The 24,792-nt window shown below is 36.4% G+C and overlaps 1 long non-coding RNA gene across 1 annotated transcript in view; it reads right to left on the reverse strand.

The window, feature by feature from the left end:
• Positions 1–7,374: 7,374 nt before the first annotated feature.
• Positions 7,375–24,792, reverse strand: part of LOC134653496 (uncharacterized) — a 146,893-nt gene continuing 129,475 nt past the window's right edge. The window contains exon 3 of the long non-coding RNA XR_010097261.1: positions 7,375–7,660. This is a non-coding gene — a long non-coding RNA (uncharacterized LOC134653496). The remainder of the gene's footprint in view (positions 7,661–24,792) is intronic.

Consider the following 24,792-nt stretch of genomic DNA (forward strand, 5'->3'; position numbering starts at 1 on the left):
CGGTACAAAAGCGAATAGGAAAAGTTATGTATTTAATTAAAGACTGGGATTCTCAAATAAGTTATCGTAAACATATAAACCAATTAGCATTGTATAAAGGTCACCTGGGAGATGCTAATGTATGGGACTATGACGATCACGATATACTTACGCACTCACCGCCTACGCCGACTTCTACGTCGCCGCCGCCGCCAACGCCGCCGCCGCCGCCGCCGCCGCCACCGCCGCCGCCGCCGCCGCCACCGCCGCCGTCGCCGCCGCCGCCGCCACCGCCGCCGCCACCACCGTCCGCGCCAGCGCCGCCGCCGCCTCAACCGATAATGTTGCCATCGCCTCACCAGAATGCGTCAGGCCATCTTACTCACCCCGTGGAGGAGGAAGAGAACAACGAAGATGAGGAGGAGTTTCATGAGGCAGAATCCGACAATAGGCCGCCTCCATGCGAGACACGGAGAGTGATGCGTCCCCGTCCCAAAATAGATTTTAAGAAATACTACTAATGTCTAGTTTGAAAATTAGGTTATAGGATTAATAGTTTAATAGGTGGAGGGATGATATATATACGTCTAGCGTATGCTTGCTTGTGTGCGTGGCTGCGCCCACCACGATACCCATACGTGAATAAAGCAGTGCATAACTAGCTACCGGTTGTTTCACTTGTGTCCATATCTACGTATCTAACACATACTAAAGAGTTGTATGGGAACACCAAGTAACATATTCACCGCTGAGCGACGTAGTCGATAACATGGGTTTCCCGGAATGTAGCGAAAATATTTCGTAGAGGCAAACGACAACGTGTCGTAAATAGCGCTGAATGGGTTATAAATTTATAATAAGTTATATTCGCAAGTAGTCTTAGGCCCAAGATACATATGTAAGTTTTACTTACGTAACTATGGGATACAGCTATACTACAAAATGAGAGATGAATATCGCTATCTCATTCTAACAAATAGCTTTGTCCCTACTTACGTAAGTAAAACTTACACGTGTATCTCGGGCCTTATATGCACCATCTAGTAAGTGATCTGTGTGGGCATCAAAATGCAGTGATATGAATTTTAAACGATCGCTGCTACCGTTTCTGTCGGCCACTTGACTCACTTGTGTTTATCGCTGGCTATTCATTATGCGGGCCCAAGCATAATGAATATTGGATTTGTGTGGTCTGTTTTATACAATCAAAGCCAAAGGTTTTAAAATCTGTCCGATATAGGCCCAACTAAATACAGTTTTGTGGAGCTTTGTTAAATTGTAATTTTAACAGTTAACTATAATAAATAAAATAAGTAATAAAAATAAAATAAGAGTCCCGTCAGGAACATGTAAAAAAGTATAGTTTGGCAAGGGTCAGTTGTCACTGAAACATGGAGAGATTCATACTAAAGGGATGAGTGTAACGGTGCGATTCGGAAAATGAATAAGAGATTCACTAGATATGGAATAGTAAAGATATGTGACGTTCCACGGCAAAAGGTACCATTGCCCCGGCTGAATATTGGAGCGGCGTTAATAATATCGTAAGCCCCAGCCGCCATAAGGTACCTTTTGCCGTGGAACGTCACATATCTTTACTATTTCATATCTAGTGAATCACTAATTCATTTCCCGAATCGCGCCGTAAGTCTTTTTTTCTACTGCTACTGAAAAAAATGCTGATACTTATGCCAGACTATTAAAATATATTGATGAATATTTTGTCAACCAACGGATTACCAAGAGTTTATTTTTAAAATTTCCTATACCTAAATTAATTTTGAAATACGCGACAAGTATCTGTTATCGAGAAAATCGACACTGACTGAAGCTTACTTGTTCCATATCGGTTCCACGAAGGATCCATCGCTGTCAAAAAGCCGGTCCGAGTAATAATTGCTCAGCGATGGGTATCATGCCTGCGGTTTGCAAGTACGTGATATAAAACACTTGTGTTGTGCCGTACTGTTCGGAACGTACACAGGCTTTGTCCTACACTCGTTTTGTCTCTGCTCACATCCTGAACGGACGCGAGTCGACGACCTCTGATGAAAAGCCGATTTCTAACAGTTCTTTTGTGAGATGTGAATGTTGGCTCGTTGCGTTGCGTACGGCCGACAATGAGATTTAGTGGAGCGTCCGAACATCGGCTACCTCAGTTGCATGTTTTTCAACCCACACAATATGATCGCTATTCGAAAAATCTCGCATTGAACTGTAGAATGCGTACGTCGAAGTTGAACTCTTATTACAACGCTAGTTTACGTGGTACTTAGTTTATGCTATGTTTAGGTAGTTTAACTTATATAGCTTGCCCTGTTTAGCTCATAAAACTTACTCGTGTAGACCATTGCTGAGTAAACAGCCGTACAAGTAGTACGAAAAGCCATTAAACAGCAAATAAGTTGTCAATATGTCAGCATTCGACACTGCAGCGGACTAGCAAAGTTCGGCAGTCAAGTTTCGTAAACGGCAACATGCACACTAAAGTCATTCCAAATGATACCTTAAACATAACGTAGTAAAGTTCCCTTTTATTTACTCGAGAAACCCTTTGTCACAAATATCTAAGTTTAACCCGTAAAATTCAAGAAGCAACGCAACCAAGTTTACCCAATAACATGAGACTTTAGTAGTTATAACTTTTAATTAATTTTACATGTTGTAAAATTACATAGGAATGCAATTTTCCTTGTCATAATATTTCTACTAATTAGGAGTGGGCTATATACCAAATTACAAACACTGTTTATTTAATGTTTTTGGCGTGACTATGATTGTGACTAAACAAATTTTGGAGGCCTTTATTCAATATAGGTAAAGGGATTTCATATTTGGATTAAGTTTAGGTAATCATGTCTTTGTAGCTACATAAAAGGGTACCTTAGATAGATAAGTAAGTAATAATAATAAAATTTTAGAAAGTGTTTTCAGTTAGTATGAAAATACTTTTGTTAAGTACATGTAATTGTGAAATTGCTGAACCAGTTGCATATAATTACTTAATTATATAGTTTTTTGTATTAATTGTGAAACAGCGTAGCTCCAATAACATTGATACGTTTTTTACCGTCGTCGTAAACCGCGAGTGTAATCCGACCGTACATATGAGTGTTCTAGTTCTAGGGTTGGCAGCAAATAATTTAAACTTTTGAAACTTTTAATGATGTTCCAATTTAACTACTATAATTATTGCGTTATTAAGTCTCATAACTTCGCAAATAAGTAACAACGTGTTTAACAAATTCTTGTGACATTATTAAAATATCGTGAATAACGAGTAAGTACAAAGTGAACTAGCTTCACGCCTGACTGTCAGTCAGTCAGAGTTTGGAAAAAGTAGTACCTACATATATGTTTTGTATATTTTAGCAAAAAAAGCAACAACGGTTGCACTCCGGGAGTGCCGATAAAAGTGCAAACTCACCTCACTATGTTACCGACGCCCGGTAACACGATACATACGTTTAGCGGAGGTATTCTGTTTATTTATTATATATAATTATCATTCTCAAATAAGATCACACTTTTTCATTAACATGTTTATTTACTGCCATGACAACGTCAAATTATTTGAACATAGGTCTTGAAAAGGAGTCCGCAACATAAATGTCAAATAACATTGAGTTTTTCTGTATTGATTTAAATGCCATTTAAATTATGGCCACCTTACGGGGCCTTACGGTCACGTGATCGCCTTACGCCCCTTACGGTCACGTGATCGCCTTACGCTGTCTCGAGTTTACCATTTTTTCCCCACCTCAAAAAGTGCCCAGCGCCGCTAAAGAAGTTTCACTTCAAAAATGTATTTGTCCAAATAGCAGATTCCATATAGGTCCGCCCTAAGGTTGTCTGTAACTGACACCGCAAACGAACTCGATGCAAGCTTGACAGTATTTTTCGCTATTCCAAATGTATTTTAGGATTTCAGCTCTCAAGGATATACACCTATATGTAGATATAATTATATGGAGTATACAATTAAATTAACGTATCGTAGTAGACTTTAAACGTAGCTACTTAGTTATTATTGATAAAAGCATTTATTTCTAAAAGACAATGCTTATAATACAATATAATAACAATACAATACTCTTTTTTATACATCTCAATAAACAAAACGATAAAAAGCACAATGTTTACATACTTACTTACAACAATCGTAACATATGTAATTGGAAGGCGGGTAAAACAATTAAGCACATGTACACACATTGTAGCCTAAAATAAATAAACAATATACATAACAAAGCTCGATTCTCGAATATTGTAATTGAAACGTCCATCCTTTTTATACACATCGACACTGATACCATATCACATTTTCCACCAAATTTTCAATATTGACTCGCTTAAATTTGGACCTTGTTCCAACCTGTCACGGTTTATTTTAGGGCGGCGGTGTTTGCGCAGGATTAGATGGACAATGCGTTTGGACATTCCCGCGGATTAAGGCTCGTGACAGCCTGGAGATGTGTTCGGAAACGAAATTTCAATGATGTAATTTTTCTGGACAACGGTTGTGATTTTTTTAATTTTGTCATAGAGAAAAGTACAAAAGATCAGTTAGTGCGTAGTGCATGGCGGCTGTCGCCTTACGAATTATGTCCTTAGTAGGATATTAGGTAGAGGGTAACTGCGGTGAATGCCCTGGATGAAACAGATTTTATACTTTAAGTACATCGTATCACTATTTTATATCATTTGCATCTTATTATGGAATCACCACAGCAATGTCGCTGTACAGGTGCGTGTGAGACGCGCTACGACAAATACGGTTTCAGTATAATTCTGCTGAACAATTCGAATAAAGCCTCTGTTAATTGTTTGGGAAACTAACGAATCCGATCAGACAGTGAGCGGGAAACTAAAGGGTGTTAAACCTTTAAATCCTGTTTAACAAAAACTCGCAACAGCGTCCGCTAAAAGAATAATTATCGGTGACGGTTCCTGCGTCACTGTGAACCCTTTCTTCTTTAAATATTGCTGACTGTATCTATCCTAACTAGTAAAGCGTTTTTGTATTGTTGTACGTTCATATGTTCTTAAGATTTAGATATTTTAGGTTATTTCTAATTAATCACGTGCTTTATTGATTCCACTATGAGAAAAAAAGTGCGCTCATTTATTCACAACTACTATTTTCGATTTTCCATTTCGTTACCTCCTCACAAATGCACTTAGAAAAATAGCGTTAGTGGATTATGAAAAGTTGAGACAATTTTTAAAAAATCCGAAGAATACATAAACATTACAACAGTAAAAAAAGCGGCCAAGTGCGAGTCGGACTCGCCCAAGAAGGGTTCCGTATTTAGGCGATTTATGACGTATAAAAAAAAACTACTTACTAGATCTCGTTCAAACCAATTTTCGGTGGAAGTTTACATGGTAATGTACATCATATATTTTTTTTAGTTTTATCATTCTCTTATTTTAGAAGTTACAGGGGGGGGGACACACATTTTACCACTTTGGAAGTGTCTCTCGCGCAAACTATTCAGTTTAGAAAAAAATGATATTAGAAACCTCAATATCATTTTTGAAGACCTATCCATAGATACCCCACACGTATGGGTTTGATGAAAAAAAAAATTTTGAGTTTCAGTTCGAAGTATGGGGAACCCCAAAAATGTATTGTTTTTTTTCTATTTTTGTGTGAAAATCTTAATGCGGTTCACAGAATACATCTACTTACCAAGTTTCAACAGTATAGTTCTTATAGTTTCGGAGAAAAGTGGCTGTGACATACGGACGGACAGACAGACGGACAGACAGACAGACAGACATGACGAATCTATAAGGGTTCCGTTTTTTGCCATTTGGCTACGGAACCCTAAAAAAGTCCATCTATCGCAGATATGTTTTTGTATGAGCAGAATAATTAAAATTCAATTCCGATGTAACACCATCTAATCATGAGAACGCTCAACCGCAAGCGAATCAAAGGTGAGAAAGAGCAATTAAAGCGAACACCTTATTGCTTATTGATGACTCTAGGTATAGACGTGATATCATACTCTAACAACTTGATTATTGTGCTTCCTCACCGTAACATAGGTACCTACATGCAACGCGTTTGTAAACAGTAGGTACTGAATACTGAACTGGAGGTGTATTCAGATGTTTTAAATATTGTACTGATTTAGTTGAATCTTAGTGCATATCCTTCGCACTCATGTCATGGCGCGAGAGGAATGAAAATCAACCCATCATATTTTATAATATAACCGAATTGCGCCTTCTGACAGCAAGCGGTGGAAAATTGAGTGAAGATGGAGCAAAAACAATTTTCATTTACAGGTCCCTGTATTAAAGGAAGAGAAATAAAACAATCAAGCTATGAATACATTTACTTATTTGATCAATACATTTCTAAAATAATTTAGCGTTTTCTTTTATAGAACCGTCAAATTAACCTATAAGTATATCCAATACATGCACAATAGGACCTTATTGGTTTCGTTTTAGTAGTTATGCGGTACGACATGTTACACAATTGCTACGTAACTCAAATGCTTGTCAAGCATCCGTGAAGTCCACGGATGCAATTTGGTTGTAGACAGATTTACAACTGAGCATAATATTCACAATACTTATTCAGTGCATAGAAAGCGACGGACCAATTTAAATTTGGTCTATGATTAAGCTTTTTTTACTAAAAATCCTGGTTTACATACATCGTGTACCTATCGTATTAAAATGAACTAATTAGTAGTGTAGGTTAAAATGAACGGTATCGTCTTGGGTCCTCCCATTCGTTTTTCGTCAAGTTCTTAAATTAGTCCTATTCTGCTTTCGTCACGCATTCTACATTGAAAGCCACCGATGATTGTGACGAATGTAGAATGGGTGACGAAAGCAGAATAGGACTAATTTAAGAACTTGACGAAAAACGAATGGGACGACCCAAGACGATACCAAATGAACTAAACTAAAAAGTACTACCTACTTATGGCACACCAATTTTTTTGGGTTATTCCCACTAGTTACCACCAAGTTGTTACCAGTGGTAACTACTGGGATTTTTTTTCCCACCTTTTACCACTGGTAACTACTGGAAAAAATAATTCCCAGTAGTTACCACCAAAATTTTGTTAGAGTAAAATACTAATAAAAACAGTATAATTAGTATAATATAAATATAGAGTGATTTCATAAATAATTATTAAGTCGATTAGTGTTTTAGTAAACTGCCTTAAAAGTGCCCAAAAATATTGATACAGGTTAACCGGTGCTAGTACAAAAACTATAATATATAAGGAAACATTTAATAATCCATTTAGATTATTTTTCAAGTGATTTTATTAGGTCATTCAAAATCACTCTATATTTATACTACCTATACTATTTTATACTGTTTTTATTAGTATTTGCGGTGGTGGCCGAGTGAAGCGGTGGTGGCCGAGTGGATATGACGTCCGACTTTCAATCTGGAGGTCGCGGGTTCAAATCCTGGCTCGTACCAATGAGTTTTTTTGAACTTATATACGAAATATCATTTGATATTTACCACTAGCTTTTCGGTGAAGGAAAACATCGTGAGGAAACCTGCATACATCTGCGAAGAAATTCAAAGCTGTATGTGAAGTCCCCAATCCGCATTGGGCTAGCGTGGGGACTATAGCCCAAGCCCTCTCGCGCATGAGAGGAGGCCTGTGCCCAGCAGTGGGACGTATATAGGCTCACATTATTATTATTTATTAGTATTTAACTCTAACAAAATTTTGGTGGTAACTACTGGGAATTAAAATTACCAGTGGTTACCAGTGGTAAAATGTGGGAAAAAAAATCCAGCAATTACCACTCGTAACAACTTGGTGGTAACTAGTGGGAATAACCCATTTTTTTGCGATTTAAGGTTGCTATCTTAACATACGAATGCCGCGGTTGACTAATCATAGGGACGAGCTCGAAGTCCTGACAAAATGTTTTGTGAATCAGATAGCTTCAAGTGTTGGACTTGGATGCCAGTATAAGGTTGCACTGTTGCTCCGGATATTAGACGGAGCGTGACTGCGAGCACTGATAGCTTAGAAGCTTCTCACGATCCGAATTCGGTGCGCGAATTTATTACCGCGTAAGCTAATACGTCGTCCAATGAAAGTAGCTACTATTTATACACGTAGCTTGGAATAGGTATATTCAAAGAGGTTTTTATATTTGTAAAAAAAATGGGACAATGGGTACTTAGGTATTTTGTACCTACATGAAATCGATATAAGTTAAACTTTAATAGAACCAATACAATGTGTATTTATTGTCTACCAACATATAAGTATGATGAGCTAATTAAAACTCATGTTCTATACAACTATACGTGTAGGCACGTAAACGCCGTAAACGATATAAAAACGTTCAAGTATAAGTATCTCTTTAGTGATATAATACCCTCTAACGAGCCATAATAAGAGTCAACAAAGTGTGTCAGCTTGTATTAGGTACCATCATCAAATGTTACAAAAAAATGTTGATTCGCCCGCTACTGCGCATTTTATGGCAATTATGCGCGCAGTTTCATGTTTCCGCGAACTAAGTGGTGTGACGTTTCACTTTGATGGGAATTGAAGATGATTTTAAGCAATTTTTTTTCATTGCCTTGTCTTGAGCAATTTGTTTCAACTTCAACCGACTATAGCGACAATATGTGACAATCGGACACTGTCTTTAAAACACCCTTAGATATAGTCCAAGTGACATAAGAATTTATTTCAGACAGTTGTTTATGGCTACCAGGTAAACGGTAGGTCATATCATACATATGTAGGTGATCAAATTCATATTTATTCTGTTAAAAATCTATTCTTAAATGACTCCAACTAACTACCACAAAATCATATGCAATATAAAGGAGGTATGTAGGTACCTACTGTTTTTAGAAAACCTTTACGCAACATGTTTTCCATAGGCACTCGTGTGACGAATTCTACATGCTTGGTACCTATTGAAATAATGTGAATGGCAAAGACCCAATCTATGAATAGATCCGACGAGTAGATACATATACATTATGTAAATATAGGTACCAATATGAAACAGCGTTTGCTATAAAGCCTTTTTGTCTTCCGCATATCATCAATTAAAATGTTTACACGCGGTTAAAGTGACGCAAGGCGAATTCTTTAGAACCGGTTTCAGTTCGACAATAGGTTTGTGGGGGAACACACAGTACAACCAATCACTTAAGACCTCTAGCCTTCTCTACCTTCTTAAATCCATACGTACAAAAGGAACCTTCCTAGTTAAGCAGAGTTCAACTTTCGATGGTTGATGCTTTTTATCTTGACCTCAAAGCGACATCTCGTTTCGTACTCCATAAAATTAATAACTTGCTTTTTAAGTCACATTCAAGGACCCCGAACAATGGTGCTTTGTCAATCTTAAACGTTGTACGTTGAGCTAAATGTGTTTCAATTAAAATTAATGGAATCATTTCGCCAACACGCTCATGGGAATTTAATACAAGTCTCCATTTTTTTCAATCATTGTAAATAATGAGAATTAGGAAGATTTGTTCTAATCGTAAAATAATGTTCTTTGTTACTTTTTTTAATGTAAATTCTTAGTCACGCAGAGTGCCTTGAACTTAGTTTTTTTTAGTTTTTTGCTATCGTTTGGCAAGTAATGGCCTTGGGGCAGCCTTTGTCTATTTCCTCAATTAGCGATACGAGCTACTGCACTGTTGTTAGTTACTAATACACTATAATTTACATAATTTTGATTGTAACAGAGTTGTGTGCTACAAATCAGAATTGTTCCGCTTGGATTAATGTTTATTTTAGCTGTATACTTTGATTATATAAATACCTATTAATGTGCCCACTAGCAGACGTTGGTCGGTGATACTTCTACACTACCTACCGATACTAATATTAGGTATTATAAGCATCATGATAGTAGGAGAATGGATTTAAGGCAACTATTATTTTAAACCAAAACTTTTCGTCGTTGTAAAATGTTAAATACGTGTTAGGATTCACATATTTTAGGAAATGTATTACCTAGGTACTTACCTTAGTTTCTAAAAAACAACATAAATCTGATAAATACCTATGTTATTTGCCTATTACTTACGTAACAGTTTTCAGTTACCAATGAGTTTTCTATTTTTTATTTAAGGAAAATTAGGCATTTTATATGATTAATATCAAATTTAAATTTACATAGTAAGCTTTTCAGTAACTCAAGATTTTCTTACACATTTAGGTAACAAGTAAAACAATCATTTCCTAAAAACGATTTCCAAACAGAATCGTGTACGTATTACCTAATTTTTTCCCAGTAATGGCGACGTCAAAATCTCTAGATTAATCTCGAGTGGTTTCGTAAATCACGTATAATCAATTCCTTAGGCACCGGTACAACATTAACTTGTATTATAGCTTGTAAACTCCGAATATAATGATAATGTAGGAGCTTAATGTCTTCTTCGTCATACATGGTTTCTTATAGCGAGCTTAGTGATGTGCCAACTCGACGAAATGATAGGGAATTTGATTTATCAAACGTTGATTTGAATATTCTCCATTACAAAATGAAATAATTTATGTTCTACTCGTAAGAACCATTATATAATATGTGCTACTTACTAATGTAACTTACTGTTGGACTTACAAACTAAAACAGAACAAAATACAACTAACCTAGTATTAATGTTGCTTAAATCGTAGAGTCTTAATATCATCAATACTAAAATAAATAAATAAAACCGGTCAGGTGCGTGTCGAGCCACGCATAAAGGAGGGGTCCGTGCTTTCATACGATGTAAAAAGCCATTCTAGCAAATGGGCTAATTTTTCCGAAGAACGAAAGAAGTTTTTTAGAAAAAAAAAAATAGGTCAGCCGAACATGTTCAAAATCATTTTCGTGGAAGGTTTTTTCTTACTTTGTATACGCCCTGTTCTATATAAGTAGAAAGGTTAGACATTATTTTTGACATTTGAAGGGATTATTTTTTAAATTATTCACTTCACAAAAAACTTTTTAGAGACATTTGTTTATTTTTCCTGATTTTATTCATTTCCGCTACCTAAAGGTTGTCTGGAAGAAATCGCTTTTAAACGATAAGACTGCCTGTTCTGCAATAAAGAGTATTTGTACTGTATTTGTATTGTATATATATTCCTGGGTATGAGAATATTCGGGCGCCCATCACTAAGCATGGCCGACTCGTTGGATATTTGTACTCGAAATTGGCCTTGCGGTTGAAGTAACGAGTAATTTTTGGTTGAAAAAATTTGAATGGGCTCGATCAATCATCATTACTTAATTGGAAGCTTTTATTCTGTATGACTGATTTACCGACGTGAATTCAACCGGTGGTTGTTAAATTAATTAGTTTTAATTCAATTTATGGCAGTAGCTTACAAAAAAACACGGTTTTAATCGTTGTACAAAATGGTCGGTATCTTGTGAACGGTGTTTTTTTAATTTCGCTCGATTCCATCGAGGTTGTAAAGATACGGAAACTAAATTCGTATTATATTTGCATATTATAGGCCTCATATTTGCATAGTGTCGATTGTATGTGGTAAGTAGGTGCCACGGTCGAACGCACCAGATATTACAGTCTTCCTTAATCTCGTGTTTCTTTTCCGGTGTACTTTAGTTTTATACTTACTACTTAGGTTGTATCTGTAACTATTAAGGAGCAGTTTAGTTCGGCCGAAACATGATTTTTTTTCCGAAACCTGCCAAAACCAAAACTTCTGCCGGACAGTACAGAAAATAGAGTTTCGGCGCAGCCGAAAGGGTTGGCAGTTTTTTGACCGAAACCAAAGCTTCGGCCGAAACAACATTTTTATGCCTAAACCTGCCGAAACCGAAACTACGGTCTGAATATTCAATTGTATTTTGTACAACGAAGCATGTAAAAATACATGACTAGCTAATATTTGTAGAGCCTGCATAAAGACGTACAGACTCAATAGCAATGAGGACAGGTAATTTAGTATTTAAAAAATCCTATCAGAAAACCGTATACTTTACCTTCGTACTATTGCGTACCTATATCAGGAAACAAATGTAAAGGTATACCTGAAGACCTCAATACGCATTGTGACCAGCCGAGGGACGTATGTATAGGCTGGCGAATTTAATTATGATTATATAATTTTATATTCGTTTCTTATCGCTATTATGTTAAGAATTGACGTTTATTACGCATTATAAGCATATTAGATTGGCTGAATGAATTACGCCCACGCTTATCGCTTCACAGCGTATTATTAAAATCTAGGTGTTTGAACTACATTTTATGATTGAATTCCTGGAGTGATTTCATTCGTGCTAATTAAATTCATAGCGTGGCTGGAATGTACCTAATATTGCGTAATACAACAAATTTTATTGATTGGTAAATAATGTTACGCGTAATATACAACAAGTAAACATTTTAGACAAGGAATTAACGTTATTAGAACAAAGACGGCTGTTTGTATTATATGTATACATATATATATAATTACTTATCTAAACTCTCCCACTCTTAATTGACTCTTAACATATATTCATATTCATATATTTATTCATAATAATTCGTGTTACATGTCACAATATTATTTAATGGCTCCTCTACACGATGGGCCAACGCCGGCCACTCCAAGGGACGCATTTATGCGTTAGAGGGAGCAAGTGATATTGCTATCTCATTCTACCGCATGGTTGCGTCCCTTGGAGTGGCCGGCGTTGGCCCATCGTGTAGAGGAGCCATAATAGAGATTGTGCACCCCTCCCCCCGCAATGACCATGTCCCCCATTTATATTCCCCTTACATTTACGCTCAAAATGTTAAAACATCGAGTCAGTCACATTCACATACCTAAGACCTAAGCCATATTCTTCTGCCACAGGTGCTGTATTTACATAGTGTCTACATGTAGCCTCGATCAAGCATCGATCTATATGTCTCACTGCCGATTGGCAGATGCTTCCCACGGCTGGAACTTGACAGAATGATTGGGCATAAGTACTGAGCCTCCACCGAGTCTGTCCATTCGCAAAACACGTTGTGCCTACTCGATTGTGAAGCCGAATTCCCAAATTATTAATTTAAGTATTTTATTGTTTTCTTATTTACCTTTGTCTGATGCGATTCCTGCTTATAATAAAATGACAAGATGACCCGAATACACAGAATAAATCAACAGTAATTTTTGAAGTGAAAACTTCTTTAGCCGGCGCTGGGCACTTTTTGAGGTGGGGAAAAAATGATAAACTCGAGGCGAAAGGCGATCACGTGACCGTAAGGCGATCACGTGTCCGTAAGGTTTAGATGGCCACTCATTTAGATGACATTTAAATCAATAAAGAAAAACTCAGTGACATAATTCAATAAAGCTACATCTTGATGAAATCGCTAATAAAAGTGAACTGTAGTACTGGTGAATAGAACTCAAAATATCATGACAAAATATATTTAGATGCGAGGTCTGCAAGGTAACTAACTTTACAATTTCTATTCGAATTTTAAACAATTAACGCTACAAATTTGAGTTTCGAATTTTAAACAAGCTCACCAGCAACCAGCGACCAGCAATTTCGGAACTAAAGTGTTTCAATAGAAAGGAGGATGGATCAATTAATTATACATAGTGCTGCAGACATTTAGGACTAGTCATTGAGTTTTCACTTCTGTCGGCACTCCCGGAGTGCAACCCGTTGTTTTTTTTTGTTCGTCACGAGCCTTTCGGTAGTAAACAACACAGCATTTTTTTTTATTAATTTCTGTAAGTGAACAACCATGTCTAGATAATCGTAGGTCACACTAAAGGTTACATTTACAGATATTTAAAGTGCGGAAAGTTTAAAAAAAATGGAACAGTTCTTGGAAATTTAAGAAAATTTCACACCAAACAATTCATTTTGAAAATGGAAAATTTTGATTGCCATACAAAAATATGAGTTTAGGAATTTTTCCATGTAGTAATATCATAATTTTGGAAACTTTTCGAAGGCACATCAGTACTAAACACTCGTTGGTCCACCTGTGTTGAAACGGTTCGTAAGCTTTGTGAACAACAGCGCAGTTTATGCTAAATGCACTTGGCTCATTACATTTGGCATATGCTCACGAACGCACCCTCGAAACGTGAAGGGTTGATGTAACTACTCTGCAATTAGTTTCGATTTCCGTTAAGGTAGACTGCAGGGCTAGTCGTGCAAAGTAAACTTGGTCAGGTGAAGGGCAACACTACAGATATGTTAAGGTCAGTTTCACATACTAATAGTTACCTTTAACTGACCATCGGTGGACTTTAAACCTTTACAATAAAGTTCACGAAATGTCAATTAACAGTGTGGAGGATGGTACTTTACATGCTAACTGCGTAACATTTATAAGTCCATATTTAGTGTTGGGTATTTGGAGGTCAGAAAGGTTTTTTTTTAATCTTTATTTAGGAAAAAAAGGCCTTCGTCGCTGAGCGATGATGCCGGCCTCATAATAGTTACATATGATTATTGTCTACAATTTAACAATTTGATTATTAAGTGGTACAATTTAATAGTCTGCTTAGATGTAGGTTTAGACAACATAATATTACATAAGCCCACGTCAGTTAGTTTAAGTTTGGCTTGCGTTTCAAATGCCCTGCGGTCGTCTCCGATCCGAGCACACTCCACCAATGCGTGGTAGGTATCTTCTTTTACCCCACAACTTGAACAATTTGGAGAATCCACAACTCTCATAAGGTGCCCGAACACATTAAGCGGCATGTGCCCGGAGCGCAGTCGCATGCTTGTAACAACAAGTTGTCTGTTTAGCTGAGCGTCATAACATAAAACCAGGGTATCTTTGGCGGTTCACTAACTAGAGTTTTATACCATATGCCTTTCTCTTTCGACCTTCTATCGAAGTGATCCTTCCACATTTCAAAACATTTTATTTTGACTTCTCTAAGCAAGTCGGTAAAGAAAGGCATACAGTTTACAGGAATACCTTCGTCCACTCCAATTTTAGCAAATTTATCCGCTACCTCGCTACCCACGACATTTATATGTGACGGAACCCATTGGAATTGTATATTCTTGCCGCTATTTAAAAGCTTTAAATATATATCCAGAATGGTGTAAGCTACGGGGAGACCTCTTTCGCCAGAGGTACATCGAGCTAAATGTTGTAGCGCACTCTTCGAGTCACTGAGCACTACAAAATTTGTCCCATCACACGACAGTATAAATAGTGTATAAATAGTGTTTTTTTACTGTCATCGTGGACAATGGACAATAAAATAAAATCGAAGTACCTACTCGTATCTTGGTATCGTAAGTCATTTAAAGTATACCGTGAACCACAGCCGTGAACTGATAAATGTCCCCTGATTCTTGTACCTACGTACTTTCATCGCACATACCTTTTATAGTCTACTACAGCCATTACTAACATGGCGAGCTCCGTATCACCCAAAAACCCAATGACATGATTCGATGCCCAACAAAACATAATCTCTTGACAATAAATCTAAGATGGTACGAACGGTACTTCCTAAATGTAGCGAGACGAGACGGGACCCACCCTCGATTGTGTTCATTGTATGCTAATATGTCGGCCGCGCCTGCTGCTACCTACTGTCGTGAAAAATGAATTAAGTTCACTAGTAACACAACTGAATAAAGGGTTATATCCTCAAAAATTACAATTAAATATAATACTTTTATGTTTGTAAGCTACATATTTGAAATGGGACACAAATATTTCACGCAGCCGTCCTTGCGGCGTGGAGTCACTCCAGTCGCAAGAGCGATGAAAACGCTCAGATAAGCCAAACTAAAAAAACCTCCAAATATATAAATATATTTGTTACTGATCTAGAGGTCTCGCTATATTGGAGTCCGAAAACTGGACATGCCCGACCAGTTGGCACACACAGCCCGGGCCACCCAAATTACAATCCTCAATCGTACGCATTCCAAAGCTACCTACCGAATTTACCAACCATACGATTTGTCCCTTCCGTATCACTGATTTTGTCGTGGTTGTTACTAAGTGCCACTTGCACCATTCCACTAACCCTGGGTTAGCAGAGTTTACGTGGTTTTTTGTGGTTTTATGCCCTCGGGAGCCTGAAATTCGAGCTCTACCTTACAGACTTTAAAAGCTATAAAAATAATAATTTACATAATCATCTAATGATTGTGTGTCTGAGAAACTGATATTGGACATTAGGTAAAAGTAGATACCATAAAACATTTTTTTTTTAATTTTGGCCATATGAAACGTAGAAATGTAGGTATATTATTATTTACCATTTACCAAGTCCGGCCCCCTACTAAATAACTATGATTTTTAAACCGGGACAAAATCCTTATCGGCCGGGACGCCGGGACACCGTGCTTCAAACCGGGACATGTCCCGGCGAACCGGGACGTATGGCAACCCTACCTTAGGCACACATCGGTGATCTCGTAGTATTTTGGTGACAGAGTAACATAGTCAAATAAATCGGTATAGGCAATTTTAGTCTCAATCATCAATTTGAGTTAATAACGTTTATAAATCTTAATTTCCCTGTCCCTTGAAATTGCCTGTACAGATTCTTCAAATACAAATACCTACGTTGCGACCATAATGCTATCATGTTACCAATGCGTAGTTACAATTATACCGTAATAATGAGTATTCCCTAGACATGGGAATTGATTACCTATCGAGAACCTTACTGTAATACCCTAATTAACATCGTTATTAAATTGAATTCGCAACGGGATTGCACATGAGATACTAGTACCGCGACATGTTGCCCCCGACCAAGTTTGCGGTCTCGTAAATTTTATGCTCTTTTTAATTGTGTCATTTAATTAGTATATTAATTAATCTGCGAAAACACAATTGGTCTTAAAAATCTGTTTAAATTTAGATTAATGTATCAAGGGAACTTCAGCTAACAAGATGTTGAACATCTGGAAGATACTGATCTCGATATAAAATGAAAAGTTTGCCACCAGCACCAAAAAAGATAAATGAACCGGCGGGGAATTCTAGCGTCATTGCGATCGAGTCTGAATGTAATTCCATCATTTTCCTTACACAATCTCGTATCTTTCCACGATTCAATTTTGGAAAGTGAACTTTATGACCTAGATGCCAATGTTGCATTTCAAATTTAGCAATGGGTAGTCATGAAAGTGACTTGTCAATTTGTAACGTCACTACGTGACAGTCGAGTCGTGTCGTGCTAACCAGCGGCTGTAGTTCGTCACTTGGCAACACCTTGGCAAAAATGTCGACACCAGGCAATTGCATTCATTGTTCACTGTTCACCTGGCTTTAGCGGAAATCTTGAGGCTTTATGAGTAAACCTTGTTGTGAGTATTCAATCATGTAACATACCTACAGGCTGATTTCTTAAACAGACATTATTTTCGTACTCCATGAATTCCATAAAGTTCCCTTAAACAATTGTCATGTAGATTTTATACTCTTGCTGAATTCCACAAATAACATCATAAAGCTTAAGTTTAGCTATTTGTCATATGAAAAGACTATTAAGGCAAGCAATAATGGCGTAGTAAGGATATTAAGGTGCGGAGGGAGGTGATGGTATAAATATAAGAGATGCTAATACCATGTCAACCACGTGCCTCATAGGCAAGATGGCAATAACCACTAAAAGTTGCCCAAACAATAGGGATGATGACACATGTTGAATTTTATAACAAAATCTAGTAAAATATACAGCAAACGAGCAATTTATCACAATAATGTGGATATTAAAATAAAATATTGAAAAATTACAAAAATACAGGACCTGAAAGTTTAAATATTTAAGTTTTTTTTTAACTTCCAAAAACGATAAAAGTAAGGGTACCATTCGATTCCTTACATTTCATCCAAAAAAATATTGTATAGCAACTATATATGTACATAAACGCAATATATCACCGATAAAAACGCAATTTTCTTGTTTTGTCCATACTACAAGATGGGCTCCCGGAGACCTTGACGTCACGTTCCCTTGCCGATTTGTATAGGGCCCCAACTAGCAAAAAAGTCTCAGATTGCGCACTTTATAAGAGTAGTGAGCTTATAGCGCTCTTATTTTTGTTTTGAACATATCATCGCTCTTATATTAGTCTTAGACAAGCTAATACGCACTTTAGTAAGTTTAGTCTTATTACCTAGTCTTATATATGTATATAAGAGCATTTTATAATACCATTATAAGCCTGTCGCTCTTACAATAACATTTACTAAGTCTCATTGAACTTGAGAGTACCTGGTTTTATATCCACATTCTCTAAGTTCATTTGATCTTATATTAGACTTTCTAAATGCTATTATAAGAATGTAAGACTAATATCAACATGGCATAATACTATTATGAGCCTCTCGCTCTTACAATAACATTTACTAAGTCTCAGTGAACTTGAGAGTACCTGGTCTTATATCCACATTCTCTAAGTTCATTTGATCTTATATTAGACTTTCTAAATGCTATTATAAGAATGTAAGACTAATATCAACATGGCATAATACTATTATGAGCCTCTCGCTTTTACAATAACATTTACTAAGTCTCATTGAACTTAAGAGTAGGTCTGGTCTTATATCCACATTCTCAAAGTTCATTTGATCTTATATTAGACTTTCTAAATGCTATTATAAGAATGTAACACTAATATCAACATGACATAATACTATTATGAGCCTCTCGCTCTTACAATAACATTTACTAAGTCTCATTGAACTTGAGAGTACCTGGTCTTATATCCACATTCTCTAAGCTAGTTCATTTGATCTTATATTAGACTTTCTAAATGATATTATAAGAATGTAAGAGTAATATCAGCATGGCATAATACTATTATGAGCCTCTCGCTCTTACAATAACATTTACTAAGTCTCATTGAACTTGAGAGTACCTGGTCTTATATCCAAATTCTCTAAGTTCATTTGATCTTATATTAGACTTTCTAAATTATATTATAAGAATGTAAGACTAATATCAGCATGGCATAATACTATTATTGGCCTCTTGCTCTTATAATAACATTTACGAAGTCTCATTGAACTTGAGAGTACCTGGTCTTATATTCCCATTCTCTAAGTTCATTTGATCTTATATTAGACTTTCTAAATGCTATTGTAAGAATGTAACACTAATATCAACATGGCATAATACTATTTTAAGCCTCTTGCTCTTACAACAACATTTACGAAGTCTCATTGAACTCGAGAGTACCTGGTCTTATATCCCCATTCTCTAAGTTCATTTAATTTTATATTAGATTTCTAAATGCTATTGTAAGAATGTAAGACTAATATCGGCATAGCATAAGAACACTGTAAGTACGTACTTTTCTGATCTTATTCAAAGCTATAATAAGATACTTTAGTAAGATATTGGAGTGATATAGGATCAAGACACTTATATCATAAAAGTGAAGATCAACATAAGATGGTTTGATCTTAAATCGTTTTTGGGAACACTATTGTAAGTATAAGTAAAGCAAGGAACCCTAATTTATTCAACATGGCCATATCATTTGTATTCAGAATGCTTATAAGACTCTAATAGTGCGCTTGAAAAATACAGCTACAGCAATGGCTGACTATCAATACAAAATAAAGAAATAAAATAATTATAAAAATATTCAAATACCATATTTGATTAGGCGCATGAAGTTTGAAGTGTAAAACAGGGTCTACTTTACAGTAATAGTACATTTCGATGCTAGTGCGGAAGGTATGTCATTACTTCACGAGTACCGAGATATCTTGCCACGAGCCGCAGGCGAGTGGCAAGACTCGGGACGAGTGAAGAATGACATTTCCGCACGTGTATCGAACGACGTTTTTTAATACAGTTGCGAAAAAATAAGAAAAACATTGTTAATCGTACACTAAACAAAAGTGGTAACAGTGACAGCTCGGTTAGACGTCGTCTTTAAGTATATTATATCTATGGGCGTTTGGCAGCTATTCCGTTCCATTCAGTCAACTTATTAAGAACGGAATTTTCAATATTGAATATTAAAAAATAAACGTGTTATATTGATGAAGAGGTAAGTAATTAAATATGAAATATGTAATATTTTTCGTATTCTTACATTAACGGTAGGTTTTTATGCTGATTACGACGTTTAAAGGAAACTAATATTAACACTCATCAATAAGTAGTCGTGAATTGGAACAAGTATAAATTTAAAAAAATTGGAAAAGTAAAAAGCACTAGTTCGAGATAACCAACTTTCCGCACGCTAAACAGCTACGTAAAGTAGCACTTTTTGAGCAACTGTATTAAAAATAATATTTTCCCATGTGAATTCTTACCATAACATAAACACACGATGATAAATAGCACGTTATTATAGTTAACATAATTCATAAACACTTACACTAATATATTTTTGTCACGTTGCAGTTAATTTCACCCGTATATTTTATACATCACAAATAGAATGTTTCAAATCTCTGTGTGAGACTGTGTGACCTTACAAACAAATCAATATAAGCCTATGTAGACTTACAAGATACGTTCGACCAACTTAAGCCTATGTAGGCTTACAAGATACTTACGTTCGACCAATATAAGCCTACATATGTAGGCTTACAAGATACTTACGTTCGACCAATATAAGCCTATGTAGTTGTAGGCTTACAAGATACTTACGTAAAAGCGATATTAGCCTAAGGCAGCTTAATTTAGTTTTGAAAAAGATTACTGTGAGTGCAAACAGCATTCAATTAGACTGATATTAGAACGATATTAAAATAAATACTCTTATAAGTTGTGCCCAAATCCGGGCTTAGACGATGATATAAAATCAATGTAAGAGCGAAAAATTGTAGTCTAGAGACTGTTGTTAGAGCGCTTTTTGCTAGTTGGGGCGTTTCGCGAGTGAAGTGCAACTGTCGGCCTTTGACTACAATTTCAGACTTTTGTGTTACTTTAATGCAATGGGTCCCATATAGACATTTGATCCTAAAAACAAACCCGATCGATTGATACCATAAATGAAAATTAGTCATGTAGCCTATTATTCATGATTGGTGACCCCATTATAAATTTGCCTAGTTTATTGATATTCAAGTTTTATTAATAGCAGGCATTTCATTTAGTCATGTTATTACCCATTAAAGGTATGTATGGTAGAAAATAAGTAGACCTTTTGTAATCTTCAACATAAAGCATACGTTCTGTTATGGAATGTACGGAACCCGATCGTGACGTTGTGCTTTTATGACACCCTCCTTGGCGCCCACGTTGTTTGTAATTTGAATTTATGAATATTGGCACACCGACTCTGTTCCTTGAATTCTTATGAGCCCCGAACACTCTTTGAGTGAGGTTCGATTGAGCGCAAATTTGAATATTTGTGATTTTTAACAGCAAGTCATGGTTGCGATTGTTTGAGATGAAAATACCAATCATGAGTGTATTCATATGCAAAGAATGTTAGGGCGCGGTCGTATAAATAAAGAAGATAGTAGAGCACCAAGTTGAATATCCTACGCAGTAGCGACGCTTTTTTTAAAACCAGGATTCTGATACAGCGCGTAGGTAAGAAACAACTGCCGCTTGGACCGAATCTAAGTCTGAAACTAGCTCCAATTTCCTCTTTCAAAATTTGACCAATAATGCCCGTATATTCGTTGTAAATTTTGCTTAAATAGATTAAATGTCCTTCATATGAAAGGCCTTTCCATAGTCTAAATATGTACAAATTATTTCAGGAATGAAACAGAGGCTGTTTCTCTATACAAACGTAACTACACGTAGGTACGTTTGTATAGAGAAACAGCCGTCTACTATCCTCTTAAGATTTTAATACGGTTGTTACGAGGGCTAGGTCGAGGATAGACAATGGCACATCGAACCCACGGCTTGTATTGTGCGGCCCACGAAAATTGTGGAGCACTTAACCCTGTCACAGTAAACCGATGGCAATCTTGCCTTCAAGACTAATGAGCGTTTGAAAACGGCAAGGTTCTAAATGTCTTTACATCTTAATGGCTTAAACTGTGTATTCTGTACCTTTATGTAGGCGAATATAGTTTGGTAAGGCGAGCGTTCGTCGAAAGCTCTGCCTAACGGTGTTGACTTAGGTATCACTAAACTCATGACTTATGTATGATTCTAATAGCTCTTCCTTATTTATGCAGGCACTATTGTGGTTGTTTCATAAATATAGGCTTGCTATGGTTATTGTCATAGCTTTGTCTAAGTTCTCTAGATCAATACAATACAAGTACAATCAGACTTAATACTCTTACCTCATAGTTGACACAGCTGTGTTGTTGTATAAGGTTGTGACCAGGACCATTAACGAACAGACTCACCAACAGCAAGGTACATAGGTGTCTCGCTGGTAAAAGGATGACTAAGAAAAGCATCAGGATGATTCAGAATGCTTATGTCTACACTGACACCAAGCTAATATGACCTAAGTATATAGTTGTAAATTACATTTGTTTTTAACTAGCTTTTATTTACTTACCCGGAGTAACTCGCAACGTCGGGTATGGAGCAATGTCCAAAAAACTCGATACACTACACAACACAAAACGTGTAAACACCACTAATTTATTTAAAATCCCAAAAAAAGTGGGAAAATAATTTCAACTGAAAGGTAAAAAACTATCCTTCAAGAAGAAAACACACTCGCACATGATGACAGATGGATTACAGTCAATGACATTCCAAAGATAATATAACTTTCTATTTTTTTTTTTTAATTGTCTATAAATCTTTATTAATATAAATTACTAAAAGACATAGAATATAAAACTAAAACTAACTACAATTAAAATAACTAAAACTAAAAATTAAAAATACCTATCAACTTTCTATGGTTTATTTCGCGGAAGTAAATATATGTACTTTTCATACTTTTGTGCAACTTTTGTGATCGTTGATTGTGTCAAACTGTTGACAAATTGACAAAAAATTAATCCATGATATCAAAACGCCGTCTACAGAGAACATACAGAGAATAATAAAGAATTCCTTTACTTTCCTTCTCGTGCCATTTATATTCCAGCCTATAACAGTTCTACTCGTATATTTTTCGCGAACACACCTTAAACCATCTTAAACATTGCGATTGATGTTTCTTGATATTATTTAGGTACGTAAACAATATTATTTACATATAAACATCCTTCGGTTACCTTAATATACCCACAATAAAGTCTGATCATAATAGTATAACTGATAAATCAACATAAACAAGAAATAACTAGACATGTAAGTAGCTGCAAGTACAGGTTATAAGAAAGTGGTCCACCGGTAGCAGCCATATCCTATGATTAGAGATCAAGATCGTCCGGTTAGGCCTACCGGTTGTAGATCTTAATATCGACCTAGTGAATGCTCAAATGAAGACATGCAGAAGTATCCATTAGACTGTCAGACAAACGCATAATATTTTAAGCTTAGGGATAATAGGGATAGTCAATTTACTTTGCCCTAAAAGCAGAATATAAATTCAGCTTTTGCAAAGTGAACATTATACTTATCTACGGCAATGTTTATATAAGTTTAAATAGCAAATAAGAGATGACATTTCTTTGTTTCAGACAAGGGGAGGATAAAGGCAAAACCACACATGTCCCCCAAAAATGATTCCGGTAAGTTTATAGAAAAGTATCGTCATTCCTCATTATTAGTAAGTAAAAAGCACGTACATAGGTACTACGTTAGTTAATAGAGTGGACGATGGTACAATAGTTATAATTACTTACTCAGTCGTTATGTAAGAGTGAAATGCGAAAAATATGGGGCCAAAACTTAAATGTTCCTATTGTTGCATCGATGAATGCAAAATCATTCTACTCCATTGAGCTTGATTCCGTGAACCCTTCATGGTAATTGCTTCCGACATCTGCTTACTGCATGGCCCGGCCCTGTATTATCTTTAGTCGCGTGAGGGCATGCTAGTCGAGTTAGAGGGAAACCAGTGGAGTGTGGTGTTGTGTCATCTCAAGTCTCATAATTATTATGCATCATAAGGAGAGAAGAAGGTTGCACACTGCCAGTCTTATCCCAGCCACGGAACGCACGCTGTATGGCTATATGGCAGTGGTCGACGGTCGGAGCGCGTTTGGTGGCCGAGGCATAGGGCAGTGTGCAGAACACATTGTTCATCGTAGAATGGATGGGGCAGATTACCTACTCGTAGTTCTTGAGCGGCGACCACAAACCGGAGGACACAGCCGGAGATGACTCCAACAGAGTGGAGCAATAATCGGACCAACAACGCAGAACATGACCACTCGTGGAGATCATTAAGTCTACGTCCCGCAGTAAACGTCTTTTGGCTGATATAGTGATTCATGAACCAATCTTCGCAATAGTAGGTACTCGTATTTTGTTCTGTCGATTGATCGACTCGCACGCGATCCTCAAATGACTGGAATGACATATCGGGCAGCTGATAAAATGTGTAATTTATATACCCTTTATGTTGCTGTTATATTAACTGGGTTATGTTGTTGCCGTAATAAAGGAAACCATTATCGATCGTCGGCAACGATCTGTTTATTCCTTCTGGATTTAGATGTCTGCAGTAATAATATTTGGGTCAAATAAAATTACTATAGGTACACATTTTTTACTATCAGCTGTGGTTATATGAGGGTGCAATAAAGAATTGCTGTATATGTACCATGTTTTGGATTTATTTAAAAACTTATACTTACCTATAAGATATTTTGTATAACTCGGAAATAATATCTAAGGGTGTGAAATGAAGGTTAGAGGACTGTACGAAAATGCGATTAGTGAGTTCAAAGTGGATAAATTAGTAACCCAGAGCTAGTCAACAATCAGAAAGATTTGGTTAAAAATTAACTTCGATGGAGGAACAATGTTC

The sequence above is a fragment of the Cydia amplana genome, chromosome 13 (assembly GCF_948474715.1).
Source record: "Cydia amplana chromosome 13, ilCydAmpl1.1, whole genome shotgun sequence".
In the NCBI taxonomy this organism is placed as follows: domain Eukaryota; kingdom Metazoa; phylum Arthropoda; class Insecta; order Lepidoptera; family Tortricidae; genus Cydia; species Cydia amplana.